We start from the raw sequence: 7,676 nt of genomic DNA, 5'->3' as shown, positions 1-7,676 counted from the left end.
ATCCACCTGTCAGTCAGGGATGTTTGTCTTGGAATAAAGCGTTTGGCGGCAAAATCAAAATGTATGTTCTATATAATCCTAATGGCACTTCCAAACTCTTCTGCGTTGAACTCATACGTTATCATCCGCTTATACTAAATTATATAAATTATAATAATTTATCCTTTACACGAAATATTGTGCTGTGATAACCATTAGGCGCGTTCCAAGTGACATGAAAACCGTCCTTCGTACTGCCCTCGTCATGCGCATTATAAAAAATGCGTTCCAAGCGAACATGAACGATGATTGGTATCGTACACCGTGTTGTTCCAAGCGATCCATGTACCGCTTCGAAATCGGTAACTGAACGAACTGAACGGCCCTTTTGATACATGCCTTCAAGCAGAAACTATTTGTACTGACCACAAACCATATATACTCATAGACGTTTCACGACCATGTTAATCTTTCGGATCGAATTAACGCCATCTCTTGATTGGAATGGGAACTAAATTGACAAATTTTAGTTAAGACCGCTTTACAGCTTGCAAGAAAACTTGCTGCAATACTCTTGCATGCAAGACTTTCATGCAAGTCAATTGCATGGTCTTTTACAGCTTGCAACCCGGCTTGCATGCAATTTGAAATTTTACCCTTAACCTAACTTATAAACTTTTGTTTTTTTTAATTACTTTATTGCTGTTTATTTAACTTGGTAAATTTCGAAATGCCAAGACTATCAGAAATAACCAAATATAAAAGGAAAAAGGCGGTAGCAGCAACTTTAAGTATTATTATTACTGCAGCCAGCCTTTTAGTCACTAATTTAGAACACCGAGATCGGAGCTTAAGATCTTAAGATCTTAGTTGAGTAAGATCTTAGTTGAACAAGAAGAGGGGTAATAATGTATCTCCAACAGAATTTATCCAAGTAGATGATGAAAATGACTCTAATTTTCTAGGAATGAATGTACATTTTAATAAACCCTTGGGAAAAATTGAACAATTACAAAGAAATCTATATTTCGAAATACTATTTCTGCGAAACACAAATTAATTATTATCCTAAGGTACCTACTTAGCTAGAGGAGAGAGAGCTTCCGTAGCTTAATATACAATTTACAATAATTATAGAATCTCAGAAAGTGCCATTTCATTATTCATTCATTTCCATCGTTGATATATTTCACAAACAGAAAACAGCTGATCGGCATGTATTCGTGAATCCGTGTCGTCAATGACATTTGATATTGTGGAAAAATCAAATTCCCCTAGACTTGCATGAAAACTTGCAGAAAAAATGGCACCAAACCGATTATCGCGCAATTGCAAGAAGTTGCATGCAATAGTCAACTGACGACATACTGCGCATGCCTTTAGGCAACTTTCTTGCGTCTTGCATGTAGAATTGCAAGCTGTAAAGCGCTCTTTAGGTTGGAATTTAAAATTATAAATTTTGCGGGATTTTTGATGAAATTTCGCAGGAAATTAAAACAGAAAGACAATTCAATGTTTTATTCAATATTTTACTGAACACTTCAAATATTCCAATTTGTTTTCAAAATGCTAAACACTACTGCCATGTGTCACGTGAAAGCACTGTTGTGTAATATTGAGTTGAATGAAAATTTTTGAAAGAATCTTGTAGGATGATTGTTCAGATAAATATTACCTTATAATCTTTTACAAACTTCCAAAAATATATAGGCCCGAAATGTTGATGACACACTTGGAATAAACTGTTTCAGGATCTATTATATTGTTTTTTAAATGTGGAGAAACACAACACGGGATGATCAATGTAAACTAAATAAAAATTTTACTCATAAAAACGCAGAGGAGGTTAATACAATTATTGGTTAAAATTGTGATTAAATCTAATTAAAAACGTAACACCACTATAATAAAATAATTAAGCCACAAACTGTAAAATAAAAAGTAAATAACAAATGAATTTATTTGTCAACTGTCAGAGGTGTTAATAGACGTTTCACGTAAATTGTCAAGGTCAAGACAGCAAATTAGTTACCATTCCAATCCAGAGATGTCGCTGTCAGTCAATTCTCTTGTCATATTTAACAACTGACAGTTGACAATTAAATTAATTTGTTATTTAGTTTTTTTTTACAGTTTGTGGCTTAAATATTTTATTATAGTGGTGTTACGTTTTTAATTAGATTTAATCACAATTTTAATCAATTGTATTAACCTCCTCTCCGTTTTTGTGAGTAGAATTTTTAGTTTACATTGATCAACCCGTGTTGTGTTTCTCCATATTTAAAAAAAATATAATCGATCCTGAAACAGTTTATTCCAATAGACAAGTGTGTCATCAACATTTGGGGCCTATATATTTTTGGAAGTTTGTAAAAGATTATAAGGTATTTATCTAAACAATCATCCTACAAAATTCTTTCAAAAATTTTCATTAAACTCAATATTACACATCAGTGCTTTCACGTGACACATGGCAGTAGTGTTTATAGCATTTTGAAAATAAATTGGAATATTTGAAGTTTTCAGTAAAACATTGAATAAAACATTGAATTGTCTTTCTGTTGTTTTAATTTCCTGCGAAATTTCATCAAAAATCCCGCAAAATTTATAATTTGAAATTCCTACATAATAAAAATTTGTCAATTTAGTTCCCATTCCAATCAAGAGATGGCGTTAATTCGATCCGAAAGATTAACATGGTCGTGAAACGTCTATAAGTATGTATGGTTTGTGTTAAATATGACAAGAGGATTGACTGACAGCGACATCTCTGGATTGGAATGGTAACTAATTTGCTGTCTTGACCTTGACAATTTACGTGAAACGTCTATGAGTATGTATGGTTTGTGGTACTGACTTGCGCAGTTAGGATTGTTTTTATTTTTACTATGAGATCAGCTGATGATTCAATAATAGAATAATCCACAATTTACGCTATTAGTACCTGTGAATCTTGATTTCCGTTTAAATAATTATTAATTCTTTTTTTTTCAAATTAATCTTATAAAAATGGATAATTTATTATTTTCTTTTTTCATAGAAGACAACGATTTAATGTCAGATATCGATTCTGGGGAAGGTTTTGAAGCTGAAGTGATGTTTAATGAACATGTTAAGTCCACTTTACATCAACAATAAATTGAACAAGAAATTGACAAAGTTATTTAAGGTCAAATTTGGCTTATACAAAACACAATTCTACATCCAATTTTGCCGTGAATAAAAAGAAAATTGACAAAATAAAACATATCCAATTGTTCTATTTCATCAAATTATTTCACTTTTTTTACAAACCATACATTTTGTACTCGTCAAATTTGGTATTGAATAACTTTGTCAATTTCTTATTCAATTTATTGTTGATGTAAAGTGGACATTAGAAATATTAATTTTTAACCATAACCATCTAGCAAACTACTAGTGGTACTGTAGTAATTAGAGATTACCAGATTGTTAATAAAGAACTTTATTGAATAAGCATTGTTATAAACATTGTTATTGTTCTACATCGAACATCAATCATGCCCCCTCCCGTCCAAGGGCGATGCCATGCCCAGTGACAGCTGACAACCGTCCATAGACACTGTTGCCAGATGTCATCTTAACATTACAACATCTCCCTTTTTCCAAAAATATAGAAACTTATAAAACTAAAAATATAATACTTAATTTAAGTGCAATAGTCCTTCAGATAGGCAGGTTTTCTAATAGTTCGTCCAAACTTATTTGTAGGAGGAGATCCTGTTTCATTATTGCTAGGTTGAACAGTCTTAGTAATATTATTGTGAATGTTACTAACAGGCAAACTTGGCCTGGGTATACCTTCTAAAAGAGGAACATCACACTTAGGATTAACTACAACATCATTGTGCGATTTTCTTAACTGAAAAGTGTTTCTTCTCAAAAACCGACCATCAGACTTTTGTATTACATAAGACCTAGGAACCTGACAAGGTTGAACAATTTTGGCAGGCGACCACAACTTAGATCTACCGTCTTGAACTAAGACATTGTTGCATGTGAAAAATAAAAGAACAAGAACATTTTTAGCAACTAACTAGTAGTAGTGAAAATAAGTAAGGTATTATGGCTTCTTTTAAACCACCAAATAACCTAAAATTCGATGAGGACATAGCAAAAAACTTTGAACAGTTCCATAATAGTTTCAAGTATTACATGAAGGCATCGGGATACGAAAAGAAAGATGACGAGACAAAAATAGCTATATTTTTAAACATAGCGGGAGAGGAGGCGCAGGTTGTATTTGAAACTTTCGAACTAGAGGATGATAAGAAAAAAATATATAAAGAAGTAATTCAAGCCTTTGAGAATCACTGCGCTCCTGTTAAAAATGAAACTTATGACAGATACAAGTTCTTCAACAGGCTACAAGGTGATAATGAAGACTTTGAACATTTTCTCACGGATATTAAAATTTTGGTAAAGCCGTGCAATTTTGGTACTCTTGAAAACAGCCTGTTGAAGGACAAGATTGTAATTGGAATTAAAAATAATGAGCTGCAAGAAAGACTATTAAGAACACCAAATTTGGATTTAAAAACAGCAGTAGAATATTGCAGGGCTGCAGAAATGAGTAAGAAACAGTTAAAAGCACTTAATAATGAGAAAGCAATAGATGCAGTAATGAAGAAGGACTTCAGGAGAGAAAACAAGTTAAGAAATAAAAGTCAAGCAGTAGCAGTACAGAAGAAATGTCAATTTTGTGGCAGGATGCATAAGCCCAGAGAATGCCCAGCTTATGGGAAGATATGTGTTGTGTGCAAAAAGCAAAATCATTTTGCTAATGTCTGCAAATTTAGTCAGAGGAAAGTGCATGAACTTCGGGAAGTGGAAAGTGATAGTGGTAGTGATATAGGTGACTACTTACAAATTGACTGTATAGAAGTAGATTCTGTAGAAAAACATGAAGATAAATGCTGGATAGAGATGGTAAGTGTGCATGATGTTGACATACCTTTTAAGCTAGATACCGGCAGTGAGGTTTCTATTTTGCCACATAAATATTTTTTAAAAATTGATGAAAGTAAAACCACTTTAGTAGATACTGATACTGTTCTAGTAGTGTATGATGGCAACAAAATAAGACCTCTTGGGACAGCAGTTTTGGACTGTAATGTTAAAGATAAGAAAACAGAAATTAAATTCATTATAGTTCAACAAAACAACGCTGTACCTATTTTGGGCCTAAGGGATTGTGTTAGTTTAAACTTGATAAAAAAGGTAGATACCATATTCACAAGCAAAGAAAAGCTAGAAAACCTTTTTGTTAAAGATAAAGTAGTATTTGAGGGACTAGGTAACATAGGTAGCTATAGTATAAAGTTAAAAGAAGGAACAGAGCCAGTAGTTAAGCCTCAGAGAAGAATTCCTGAGTCTATAAAACCTAAATTAAAAAAGGCTCTTGACAAATTAGAAAAGGAGAGCATTATACAAAAAGTGCAGGGACCTATTGAGTGGTGCCATAATTTAGTTATTGTGGAGAAACCTAATGGTAGTTTAAGGTTATGCCTTGATCCACAGTATCTAAATCAGGGCATCATAAGGGAGAGGTGTTTAATACCCTCTGCGGAGGAAATTTTTAGTAGATTGGCAGGAAAAAAATACTTTTCAGTCCTGGACATGAAGGATGGGTTTCTTCAAGTAGTGTTAGATGAAGATAGCAGTAAAATGTGTTGCTTTAGTACACCTCATGGTGTTTACAGATATTTACGAATGCCTTTCGGGTTGTCATCAGCCCCTGAGGTAATGCAGAATTTGAACTTTAATATTTTTGGGGACATAAATGGGATTGAAATTTATTTTGATGACCTAATAATTGCAGCAAATAGTATACAGGAACATGACATAATTTTTAAAAATGTCATTGATAGAGCTAAAAAGCATAATGTTAAATTTAATAAAAATAAATTGCAATACAGGGTAAACCAAGTAAAATTTTTAGGAGTCATAATTTCTGAATTTGGGATTAAATGTGATCCTGATCATGTAGAAAGTATATTAAAATTAGAAACACCCAAAAATATAAAAACTTTGCAATCTTTTCTGGGAATGTGCAATTATTTAAGCAAATTCATACCACATTTTACTGAAAGTACAGCTCCTCTTCGAGAGCTTATTAAAAAAGAAAATATGTGGAATTGGGGTAACAAGCAAGACAAAGCTTTTCTAGAATTAAAAAATAAATTAAGTAAAGCGCCTACTTTAAAAATATTTAACAAGGACCAGCCCATAATTTTACAAACGGACAGTTCTAAAGAAGGGGTGGGTGCTTGCCTCTTACAAGAGGGGCAACCAGTATCTTTTTATTCTAAAAGTCTTACAGATGCTCAGGTAAGATGGGCTCCTATTGAAAAGGAGTTGTATGCAGTTTGTTCTGGTGTTGAAAAATACCATCAATTCATTTATGGTTATAAAGTAACTATACAAACTGATCACAAGCCCCTAATTTCGATTGCAAAAAAGGACATAAATAAGGTAAGTTCTAGGTTGCAAAGAATGCTATTAAAATTATTAAAATATGACTTGACTTTTGAATATGTTCCGGGGCCAAAAATGTTTATGGCAGATTTTCTCTCAAGAAATTTTTTAAAAAACACAGCTTGTGAAGATAAAACCTTGTTAGAAGTAGTCCACTGTATGAGTGTTGACTCACACATTAGTGATAATCGCTTAGCTCAAATAAAGTTAGAAACAGCCAAGGACAAAAATCTTAAAACATTTCTAGACTGGTACAGTGTTGGTTTTCCTAAAAATAATACAAATATAGAGAGTCATGAACTTAAAAACCTATATAAACTAAGAGATAACATTACGGTCCAACATGGTATTCTTTATTTAGGTTTAAAAGTAATAGTCCCAAAAAGCTTAAGAAGGGAAATGCTAGACATCATACACACTGGCCATTATGGCATTAACAAATCTAAAAATAGAGCACGATCTGTACTATATTGGCCGGGCATGAGTAATGATATTGTTAAGGTGGTACAAAGTTGTTCCATTTGTGAAAAATTTAACATATCAAATTCAAAGGAACCTTTAATACCCCATCAAGTCCCAGACCTGCCCTTCAATAAAGTAGGGGTTGATTTATTTCAATTTGGCAATAAAGACTATTTAGTCCTAGTAGATTATTATAGCAGATGGCTAGAAATAAAGGAATTACTAAACAAAACTTCAGAAAGTGTAATTAGTGTTTTAAAAGAAATTTTTTCACTGTTCGGAATACCATCTGTTATGATATCTGACAATATGCCATTTAGTAGTTATAGGCTTAAGGTATTTGCTAAGGAGTGGGGGATAAATATAATAACATCAAGTCCAATGTATCCTAAATCCAATGGGTTAGCGGAAAAGGGAGTGGGTATAGCCAAGAGACTGATGAAGAAATGTGCTGAAAATAATGAAGATGTAAACTTGGCTTTACTCGCTTATCGTAACACACCTATCACGGGTATGAATTATTCACCTTCCCAAATGCTAATGTCACGTGTGTTGCGCGATAAATTACCATGTAACACAAAGCTTCTAAAGCCTAAACTTTGTACAAATGTCAGTAAGCAAATACTAGCGTCTAAAGCTAATTCTAAACTAAGTTATGATCAGACTGCAATTTCTAGAAAAAAATTTGAAACAGGCAACAATGTCTTAGTTCAAGACGGTAGATCTAAGTTGTGGTC

The sequence above is a fragment of the Diabrotica virgifera genome, chromosome 1 (genome assembly GCF_917563875.1).
Source record: "Diabrotica virgifera virgifera chromosome 1, PGI_DIABVI_V3a".
In the NCBI taxonomy this organism is placed as follows: Eukaryota; Metazoa; Arthropoda; class Insecta; order Coleoptera; family Chrysomelidae; genus Diabrotica; species Diabrotica virgifera.
Note: the sequence above shows the minus strand (reverse complement) of the source record.